Raw genomic sequence first — 12,566 nt, 5'->3', positions numbered from 1 at the left:
TTTTGTTTTAAATATTCCTTTTACATACATTGGAAACCATGATTGAGAAAATAGTAACTTTCAATTTTACCCATGTGTTTTCTATCACTGAAAATTACAATACAACTCTTGTTGGTGTTATTGCAATTTCTAGGAATCCATTCTCTTCTTTAACTTCTTTGTGTTTTTTTTTTATAATATTATTATTATCAACTACATAAAACCACAACGGTTAATATGTAAGAACACTATACAGTAGTCCTTGTGTTTCTCTATAGATTTCAATATTGTAGTTCCTGTATTTCTCCATAGCTTCTTTGTTTCCTAATCTTTTATTATCAACTGCATAAAAATCTACATTGATCAATTTTATATGAATGCAATATTGTAGTCCATGTATTTCTCCATATATTTTAAATACCACCACTTGAATTATAACAACAGAGTACTGTGATTGTTGTCTTACTGTTTTATCTAACATTTACGACCTACAATGATTGGATTATAACAATGTAATGATACGGTCTTTGTTTTTTTTCTTAACCACAAACAACACTTGAGTTGTGACAATTTGGAACTGTAGTTTGTGGTTTCACCAAAGCATTTTAACAACAATACTATTATAATCCTATTATAACGACGTGATATTATGGCCTCTGATATACTCGATGTCTTTTAAACCAGAATGATTGTTTTACAATAATTTTGTATTGCCGTGTGCTGTTTTTGTATTTAAATCTCAATAGCTTTTAAAATTCAACTTTTCACTTAAAACAGATAACTTCTCATGTGAAATATACTTTTACACTAGCAGTATCGGATTTTGTTTCGACCCTTTAGAATTGGAATTTTTGAAAAGTAAACATTAAGTGAACATTTTTCTGGTTGAAATACACCGAAAAAGGCGATATAGCAGTCAAAAAATCGTAAAAAAATAGGGATTTTCATAGAAAAAAAGCATCTTTTTGATGTAAATACTTTTTGGTGTTAACATGGTCCGATTTGAATTTTTTCTTCTACGGAAGGAAGGGCAAGCCTTCTTCTATCATACTCTCAATTTTGGTCAACTTGTGCCGCAGGGTCTCGGAGGAGATAGTGTTAGTTGAAGGCTACCAAACCTGCCATACACAGACAACTTCAGCTTTATACATAGAGATTAAATTATCTGGAGTAATGTTACTTGACAAAGGTGCGTAACTCGGAGATCACGGAGTCTCTCCAGGTTGAGCTGCTATTTCGTATTGAGAGATCATAGCTTCGATACTATGGACACGTAATTAGAATATCGCAGGAAAGAATCGCAAAACGGATTCTTCAAACCGAGCCAAGCGGCAAGAGACCTAGGAGTGGACCAAGAACGAAAAAACTGGATAATATCTGTAGTCTCAACCAGTCAAACTTGGAAATCCAAGCAGAAAGTGTAATGATGGTTGTTTCTGATAGGACCTTATGGAGAAGGTGCCTGAGGAATCAACCGTCCCAGGAATAGTGGGTGGGAGTCGGAGGAGGAGGTGAATGGATGGATCAAATTCGTCATCATGCGTTCTAGCTTCTATGCACCGAATGTCAATATGAGAATTTCTCTTGAGATAACTCTTTACTCTTTTACTTGTTTCAGTCATTTCACTGTAGCCATGCTGGAGCACCGCCTTTAGACGAGCAAATCAACCCCAGGACTTATACTTTGTAAGCCTAGTACTTATTCTATCGGTCTCTTTTGCCGAGCGGCTATGTTACGGGGACGTAAACACACCAGCATCGGTTGTCAAGCGATGTTGGGGGGATAAACACAGACACACAAACACACAAGCACACACACACACACACATATAATAGATATATTCTATATATATATATATTATATATATATATCTATATATATATATATATATATATATATATACTATATACGACGGATTCTTTCAGTTTCCGTCTACCAAATCCACTCACAAGGCTTTGGTTTGCCCGAGGCTATAGTAGAAGACACTTGCCCAAGGAGCCACGCAGTGGGACTGAACCCGAAACCATGTGGTTCGTAAGCAAGCTAATTACCACACACACACTCCTACGCTTATAACTATCGTAGTATTTTGTGTACTTACACAACGTTCACTTTTAAGTGTGGATACATATTACCTTTAGTTATTGGTACTGCTTCTGTTGCTCATAATTACTTTTTAAAACTAAAATTGAAATTTATTATGTACTAGCAGTATCGCCCGGCGTTGTTCGGGTTTGTAAGGGAAATAACTATATAAGTATTTTTAGAGAGTTATAGCCAAGAAATAGCAAAAAAATGCATTAAAAATGGGAAAAAAATGATGGTAATTTTTTTTTTAAACCGTTGACTCATCGTAGATATTTTTAGAGAGTTACTTCCCTTATATAATAGCGAAAAAATGCATTAAAATGGAAAAATGAGGGTAAATTTTTTTTTTAAATCGTAGACTCATCGTAGGCGCGCGCTAATACCCAGAAGGGCTCGATATGAATCACGACTATAAGATACCCGGTTTTGGTTAAACTGCACCGCAAAATGTGGGAGTAGTTAGGAATCTAAATCGTAGGAGACAGACACACAACTTGACTTTTATATATAAAGATAATATGGAACAGGAAACAATAAATTTAACTTCAACTTTACTTTTAATATAGAGGAAAGGTAAAAAAAAAAAACAAAGAAACGATTTCCATTAAAACACTGAATCATCAAAGGAATGAAAAACAGAATATCTGGGGACGATTTTTGGTCTGTCTCCCAATATTTCTTGTATTTTTAATACAGCATTTCTATAGGAGATATCTCAGGGCAAATACTGCAGTAATTGATCCATTAAAAGTGTATATACTTTATATACAGGCGTAGGAATGGCTGTGTGGTAGTAGCTTGCTAACCACCCACATGGTTCCGGTTCAGTCCCACTGCGTGGCAATCTTGGGCAAGTGTCTCTGCTATAGCCCCGGCCGACCAATGCCTTGTGAGTGGATTTGGTAGACGGAAACTGAAAGAGGCCTGTCGTATATATGTATATATATATATATATATATATATATATATATATATATATATATATATGTATGTATGAAGTGTGTGTGTTTGTGTGTCTGTGTTTGTCCTCCCTAGCATTGCTGACAACCGATGCTGGTGTGTTTACGTCCCCGTTACTTAGCGGTTCGTCAAAAGAGACCGATAGAATACGTACTAGGCTTACAAAGAATAAGTCCCGGGGTCGATTTGCTCGACTAAAGGCGGTGTTCCAGCATGGCCGCAGTCAAATGACTGAAACAAGTAAAAGAGTGAAAGAGAGAGAGAGAGTATACATTATGTATGATACATAGGTGGCTCTTTTAATAAAATCCTGTATACCGTATTTATATTCAGCCAGGCCGCTATTTATAATATCAGTGAATATTTATTCACTTTTTCTATAACGGTTGCGTCGAAATCTAGTCTGAGTGCATGGGTCGATGCGAGTAGAGGACAACGAAAAGACCCATGAAGGCCGAAATACATCTTGCGTTTTCGCTGGGACCAATTTTCGTCTCCGTCTGATATTTATAGTATTTTTGACACAGCAGGTCCATGAGAGATGTTATTTTGGGACCAATACCGTAATAACTGGTCTAATAGCAATGTAAGTACTCTGTCTTTTTACTTGTTTCAGCCATTTGACCGCGGCCATGCTGGAGCACCGCCTTTAGTCGAGCAAATCGACCCCGGGACTTATTCTTTGTAAGCCCAGTACTTATTCTATCGGTCTCTTTTTTGCCGAACCGCTAAGTGACGGGGACGTAAACACACCAGCATCGGTTGTCAAGCAATGCTAGGGGGACAAACACAGACACACAAACACACACACACACACATATATATATATATATATATATATATATATATATATATATATATATATATATCCATACATATATACGCAGGCTTCTTTCAGTTTCCGTCTACCAATCCACTCACAACGGCATTGGTCGGGCCTGGGCTATAGCAGAAGACACTTGCCCAAGGTGCCACTCAGTGGGACTGAACCCGCAACCATGTGGTTGGTTAGCAAGCTACTTACCACACAGCCACGTTGAATATAGTATGACTCATAGATGGCTAAGATGATTTAATACTGTCTGAATTACATAAACCATAGATATATACATACATATGTACATACATACATACACGCACACGCTCGCACACACACATAAACACACACACACACACACAATCACAAACACACGCATATTTCCAGATGAATATGTATACATAGACACATACATATATTTCGTTCTTGTGTTCGGTTCGCAAGGTTCTTTATGTGAATTCGTGCATTGAAGCATATTTTATTTTTGTCTGGGGTGATTCATTCTGTTTTAATGCCTGATTAATTAACACTCTCACCGGTTCGATTTCCACTCATTTATTTATGTTTTCTAAAATTTTCGTTGCTTCTTGTACTTCATTAAAACAAAATGGCTCTCCCCAGACACAATAATATATATAATATATATATATATAGGTGCAGGAGCGACTGTGTGGAAAAAAGCTTGCTTCCTAACCACATGGTTCCAGTTTCAGTCCCACTGCGTAGCACCTTGGGAAAGTGTCTTCTACTATAGGCTCGGACCGACCAAGGCCTTGTGAGTGGATTTGGTATATATATAATCTTAAGAAACCCAACAAATCTTTTAAATATATCTACCCAAGTTTTCCTGCTCGAAATAATAATTTATTCTGTCATTAACCGGAAAACGAGATCGTTTGACAGTTGTTTTTTCAGATCTATCTATTTATCTATCGATCTATCTATCTATCTATCTATCTATCTATCTACTATCTATCTATCTATCTATCTATCTATCTATCTATATATTATATATCTATATATATATATATATATATTATATATATATATATATATAATATCTATATATTATATCTATATATATCATCTATATATCTATCTATCTATCTATATATATATATCTATATATCTATATATATATAATAGATATCTAGATAGATCGATATATATAGATAGATAGATATATAGATAGATATAGATAAATATATAATAGATAGATAGATATAGATAGATAATCGATAGATAATAGATAGATAGATAGATAGATAGATAGATAGATAGATAATAGATGATGTAACTTGCACACTCATGGAGAATTCACCATCCCTGGTGATACAACAGTACTATACCTGTAGAATCATATAACATTAACTAAAGTCATTTACTCTCTACTTGTTGTATTGAACATTATATTTTAATTATGACTCCTTCTCTTTCTAATGAACTCTCTGAAGTTGAGATCACCAACTGGTTCAAGGCTATCTGATATACGAGATACACTTATACCGATAGAATAAGTACTAGGCTTACAAAGAATGAGTCCTGGGATCGAGTTGCTCGACTAAAGGTGGTGCTCCAGCATGGCCGCAGTCAAATGACTGAAACAAATAAGTGTGTAAAAGAGTATATATATATATATATACCCAGGCCTATTTCCCATTTCTTTAGGAGGAGGTAGTCACAAGACACACACTAAGCATTCTCTTCGTCTCCCAGCTCAAAGTTCAGTACTCGGGTCAGAACATAGAACGCAACCTCCAGTGTCAACAGCGGTGTCCGATAGCAGATGCTGGTTTACCCCCCGCTGCGTCATGGAGATTCCGTACCCCTTTGAGCAACATCAAATTCACTCATCCGTCCACAAACACTCTCAAAGCTTTCTTATCTTTATATATAAAAGTGAGGTTGTGTGTCTGTCTGTCTCCTACGATTTAGATTCCTAACTACTCCCACATTTTGCGGTGCAGTTTAACCAAAAGCGGGTATCTTAGAGTCGTGATTCATATCGAGCCCTTCTGGGTATTAGCGCGCGTCTACGATGAGTCTACGATTTAAAAAAAAATTACCATAATTTTTTTCCATTTTAATGCATTTTTTTGCTATTTTTTGGCTATAGCTCTCTTAAAATGCTTTATAGTTATTTCCCTTACAAACCCGAGCAACGCCGGGCGATACTGCTAGTATATATATAAAAGTGAAGTTGTGTGTCTGTCTCCTACGATTTAGATTCCTAACTACTCCCACATTTTGCAGTGCAGTTTAACCAAAACCGGGTATCTTATAGTCATGATTCATATCGAGCTCTTCGGGGTATTAGCATGCGTCAGCGATGAGTCTACGATTTAAAAAGAAATTACCATCATTTTTTCCCATTTTAATGCATTTTTTTGCTATTATATAAGGGAAGTAACTCTCTAAAAATTTATTATTAAATCTCAGAACGTAAAAACCTACAGTAACACCCCCCTTTGTGGTTAGCCATATTGAGATGGCTATTATACTTTACATCTCTAAAAATGCTTATATAGTTATTTCCCTTACAAACCCGAGCAACGCCGGGCGATACTGCTAGTCATTTATAAATTCTCTTGCTTTTCTCACTCCAGCACCTCTAATCACCATGACTTTCCTCACTCCATCCATCCGCACAAATCGAAGTTTGCCTCTGGTTCTGCTGCCTACCACTTCTGCCTTCATCAGCCTCCTTACCATCCGCTCTTCATTCATCCTCTCCATGTGGCCAAACCACCTCAACATTCGTCTATCCCTTTTGGTTGATAGTTTTTCTATCATTTCTGTTCGCCTTCGCACTTCCTCATTCCTCATCCTCTCCATCCGTGTCACACCGACTATAGCCCTCAAACATCTGATCTCAAAGACAACTAGTCGCCTCCTTTGCGCCTCACTCAGCTCCCACACCTTTGCACCATATAACATTGTCGGCACAATCACGCCCTCATGCACACCTCTTTTCGCATTCATATTCGACCTTTCATCTCTCAGCATACTTTTCACAATTCCAAATATCTTACTCCCTTCCCTCACTCTATATCCTACTTTTCCAGTCAACCCCCAACCGCTGTCATGTGTGATCCCAGATACTTAAATGCAATCACCCCCTCTAACATCTCACCATTTATACTCACATCCTGGAAGAAACGTTAGCGCGCCGGGCGAAATGCTTAGCGGTATTTCGTCTGTCCTTACGTTCTGAGTTCAAATTCCGCCGAGGTCGACTTTGCCTTACATCCTTTCGGGGTCGATAAATAAAGTTCCAGTTTCGCACTGCGGTCGATGTAATCGACTTAATCCGTTCGTCTGTCCTTGTGTGTCCCCTCTGTGTTTAGCCCCTTGTGGTTAGTAAAGAAATAAGTATTTCGTCTGTCGTTACATTCTGAGTTCAAATTCCGCCGAGGTCGACTTTGCCTTACATCCTTTCGGGGTCGATAAATAAAGTACCAATTTCGCACTGGGGTCGATGTAATCGACTTAATCCGTTCGTCTGTCCTTGTGTGTCCTCTCTAAGTTTAGCCCCTTGTGGGTAGTAAAGAAATATATACTCACATCCTTCCTACCAGCCATTCCATCTCTCGAACATCTCATCACCTTACCCCTTGCTACATTCACATTAAGTTCCCTCTTCTCACACATTCTTCCAAACTATACTACCAGTTTCCTCAGTTGCTCTTCCGAATCTGCCACCAGTTCCGTATCATCAGGAAACAACTAACTCACCTGCTATTTCTCTCCATTTTCTCCCACTATTTAGGCTCCACTATCAAATTTTCTAACATTTACCTCTCTCATCACACCATCCACCTATAGATTAAACAACCACAGAGACATCACACAACCCTGTATTAACCCCACCTTCATATAAAACCACTCACTTACTTCACCACCCACCCTAACGCACGCCCTATAAAATAAAAGAAGGGAAATGAACACACTTTACATAGTTTTAATATATTTTTAAATATATTTTATAGTGTTTGTCGACCGGTTTCGCTTTCGCTAATCATGGCATTGAAATTATTGTAATTTCGTATTTTCTTAGGATTTTAGTCCATGTTATTTTCTGTATGGAGAAGTTTATGAATGAATGATTCAACACTTTTTTCTATATTTTTTCAAGTCTTGCCGACGCAGAGCTACAACATTATGGCCTGATCATTATTATTATTATTATTATTATTATTATTATTATTATTATTATTATTATTATTATTGAGTGAGAGAGAAGTGCATGCATTCAAAGTGACACTGGGGTAGAATATACGAAGCCCAATATACCCATCATGACTACCCGTCTGATAAGGGTACACCAGGCACATACATCACAGCCATATGTGCGCGACATGGTGAACTCATATCAAGATAAACAGCACATGACCTTGCAAGTGGGACCCAGTTAGAATTTTCTTCAGGTCGAGTAACCCATCATGCTCAAAAAGTCCCTGAATAAGGGTTGTTTAAGGATGTTGAACGAAACACTCATGTTTCCAGAGGTGAATTATTCAAACCCCAAAGAATCCCTCTCAACACATGGCTATGATTCTCCCCCACTATTTCTGCTCGTGACAAGAGATGCACATATCGTCACCACCAAGGGACATGCTCAACTGGTTAAGGTCTAGCAACTGACAAGCAAATCCGTGGTATTGAGCAGAATATTTGCTATAGCCCATCTTTTATACCAAGATAAAACTATGTACATGATAACACTTCCAATCAGTTAAGATCAGAAGCCACGAGAGCCACTGCCTGGTACTGCATCAAGTCATTTATTATTATTGTTGTTGTTGTTGTTATTATATTATTATTATTATTATTATTATTATTGTTATTATTATCATTATTATTGTTATTATTATTATTATTATTATTATCATTATTATTACTATTATTATTAGCATTATTATTATTTTTATTATTATTATTATTATTATTATCATTATTATTATTATTACTATTATTATTATTATATTATTATTATTATTATTATTATTATTATTATTGTTATTATTATTATTATTATATAATCTTTAAAAAAAAAGCACAAATCTTGTAAGTACACCTAGCCCATGGTTTCCTGCTCGAAATTATTTTATTCCGCCATTATCCAAGCGGCAAACAAGACCGTTTGACAGTTGTCTCTTGAGCTATATGTATATATATATATATAGATATATAGGGAGTACACTTGCACACTTATGGAGAATTCACCATCCCTGGTGATACAACAGTACTAGACCTGTAAGAATCATATAACATTAACTAAAGTCATTTACTCTCTACTTGTTGTATTGAACATTATATTTTAATTATGACTCCTTCTCTTTCTAATGAACTCTCTGAAGTTGAGATCATCAACTGGTTCAAGGCTATCTGATATACGAGATACACTTATATATCACATTCGATATAAATAGGTACTGCCCTCTCTCATGTGTGTGTGTGTATTAGCATTATAATTATATTATATTACATTACATTACATTTCTATATGCTTATGAATAGTTACTTCCCTCTCTTATCGTGTGATGTGTGTGTGTGTGTGGAAAAATGAAATATACCAGAAAGTGTATTGCTCACAGCGATCGTTTCGACCCATCCAGCATCAATCCCTAACGGTAGGGATACTGTACAACTGGTTGGGACGCATCGCTTGTTGCCTAAGCGTCTCATCAAGTGCTGTTACAAGGGGTATCTCTTTAAATATACCCTGTTCCGTTCGGTTTTAATACATGTTGTTACTGACCTTAGGTTTAAGCTGTATGAATGCGTGCGTTGATTGTTTTTAAGAAAAGGGAGAAAAGGATGCAATACATAAAGTAGAATCTATATTATTTGACGTTTATGAGCTTGTATATCTTTATATATAAAAGTGAAGTTGTGTGTCTGTCTCCTACGATTTAGATTCCTAACTACTCCCACATTTTGCGATGCAGTTTAACCAAAACCGGGTATCTTATAGTCGTGATTCATATCAAGCCCTTCTGGGTAATAGCGCGCGTCTACGATGAGTCTACGATTTTAAAAATAATTTACTATCATTTTTTTCCATTTTAAGGCATATTTTTTAAATATAAGGGAAGTAACTCTCTAAAAATGTCTACGATGAGTCAACGATTTAAAAAAAATTTACCATCATTTTTTTTGCCATTTTTAATGCATTTCTTTGCTATTTTTTGGCTATAACTCTCTAAAAATGCTTATATAGTTATTTCCCTTACAAATCCGAGCAACGCCGGGCGATACTGCTAGTATTTTATAAATACAAAATATATATGTACATATATGTTATTGATAATTGATTATATGCATGTATAATTTCTAATTGAATATACGCATGTATATGTATATATAACTATGTGTATATATATGTACTCTTTTACTTGTTTCAGTCATTTGACTGTGGTCATACTGGAGCACTGCCTTTAGTCGAACAAATCGACCCCAGGACTTATTCTTTGGAAGCCTAGTACTTATTCTATCGTTGTCTTTTGCCGAACCGCTAAGTTACGGGGACGTAAACACACCAGCATCGGTCGTCAAGCGATGTTGGGTAGACAAACACAGACACACAAACACATACACACACACACACATACATATAGATATATACGACGGGCTTCTTTCAGCCTCCGTCTACCAATTCCACTCACAAGGCTTTGGTCGGCCCGAGGCTATAGTAAAAGACACTTGCCCAAGGTACCACGCAGTGGGGCTGAGCCCTGAACCATGTTGGTTCGTCAGCAAGCTACTTTATATTATATATATATATATATATATATATATATATATATATATATATATATATATATATATATATATTATATATATATATATAATATATTATATAATCTAGGGAATTATATATATATATATATATATATATATATATATATATATATATATATATATATATATATGAACTATATATAGTATATATCATTATAATATGAATATCTATATATATATATATATATATATATAATACGAAGTTATATAATATCATATATATAATATATATTATAATTATATATATATCATATATATACTATATATATATATATATATATGAATATATATATATATATAGAAATAATATAATATATATATATATATGAAATATAATATATAATATGATTATATATATATAGATAATATATATATATATATATATATACTCTAGATAATATATTAATATATAGTACATATGTATACCTACTACATATAAATATATATGTTAAAATGAAAAAACAAAGCCAAGCGGTGCGGAATTTATGGGCATTTATTAAAAGGACGAAAGGTGGTAGCTTACAGCTGTTTCTGGATATAGGGGATACTTCCCATCATCAGAGATGATATGTGAGAGTTTTCACTAAAGAAATAGTATAGTCCATATATAAGGAGTTATATGGAAAAGTTTGGATATAGGAAGTATAAAGGGAATAATATAATAATAACATATAAAAGTAAAATATAATGTATATAATATGCAGTTGTATAATCTACAGGTAAGTTGCTGCGTAGAATGGGGTAGAAATGTTCGGTCCATGGTTCTGCGATTCCCGATAGGAGTTCCCATATTTTGTTATTACAAGTGGATAATATGGAGAATAAATTTTCCATGTGCTGTTCATCAAAAAAGGGTATCTTCTTGCGATTGTGAATGAAATTTTCAGAACGTACTGGTAGGGGTAAGTAGATAGAGAGAAGAGAAGAGATATGTATGTTAGGGAGAATGGTGTTAGTCAAAAGGAATAGGGGAGGAAAGGAGAACGAAAGAAAGAAAGAAAGAAAGAAAGAAGAAAAGGAAGCAAGAAAGAAAGAAAGAAAAAAAGAAAGAAAGAAAGAGGAAGAAAAAATGAAAAAAGAAGTGCTAGATGGTGGTCAAGATATTGTGAGAGGGTGGGAGAGGAGAGCTATCAAAATCGAAAGAATAGGTAGAGGGATAGAAGGAAAAGATAAAGATGTAAGGAAGGGATATGTGTGAGAAGTGGGAGGTGGGGTGATATGCTTGAAAGACACTAAGGTGGGCAGATAGGTAAAGAAAATGGTGCGAAAGTGAGGTTTGTACTAAAGTGAATAGAAAACTTTAAAAATTAAGGGGAAAATAATGAGATATAATGGTCAAGTTTCTAAAAATAGACGTAGGTATTTATTGTACTGGCTAAATTGATAGTGTAGACTGATGAATCAGAGAGAGAAAGAAAGGTGTGTATATATATATATATATATACACGCGCGCACACATAGACATATAAATGCGTATATGCACAATTATATGGGCCAGCATACTTATGTACCTATACCCATACGAATATCTACACATATATATAATATGCACACACACACACACACACACACACACACACACACACATATATATTATATATATATATATATACATGTATACACATACACACACACACATATATATACACATACACATATGTTTATATATGTATTATTAAATAATAAAAAAATTAAAAATTGAAAATTTTAAGAATTAAGACATTGGAAAGCCAAATAAGGTTGCTGGATATTACCTAAGGGGTGTTCTGTATGTGTACAGTTTGGTGATTTAAGTTGCATTTAGATTTATGGTAAAATTTGAAGATATGAAAAAAGCGGCGGTTGCATGGAACTAGGGCCTCGTTATAGTAGTATTGAAGAGTTGTGCTTTAATATGTGGAGTGTTTCTTTTAAGCA

General features: G+C 35.0%; 1 long non-coding RNA gene across 1 annotated transcript in view; it reads right to left on the bottom strand.

The window, feature by feature from the left end:
• LOC118762719 overlaps nt 1–11,086 on the bottom strand; it is a 19,612-nt gene extending 8,526 nt beyond the window's left edge. The window contains exons 1-2 of the long non-coding RNA XR_004998470.1: nt 11,076–11,086; nt 7,960–7,965 (exon numbers count right to left, since the gene is read on the bottom strand). This is a non-coding gene — a long non-coding RNA (uncharacterized LOC118762719). The remainder of the gene's footprint in view (nt 1–7,959; nt 7,966–11,075) is intronic.
• Between the last annotated feature and the right edge of the window lie 1,480 nt (nt 11,087–12,566).

The sequence above is a fragment of the Octopus sinensis genome, linkage group LG3, assembly GCF_006345805.1.
Source record: "Octopus sinensis linkage group LG3, ASM634580v1, whole genome shotgun sequence".
Classification (NCBI taxonomy): Eukaryota; Metazoa; Mollusca; class Cephalopoda; order Octopoda; family Octopodidae; genus Octopus; species Octopus sinensis.
The sequence above is the reverse complement of the archived record's forward strand: the minus strand, read 5'-3'. Positions and strand labels throughout refer to the sequence as shown.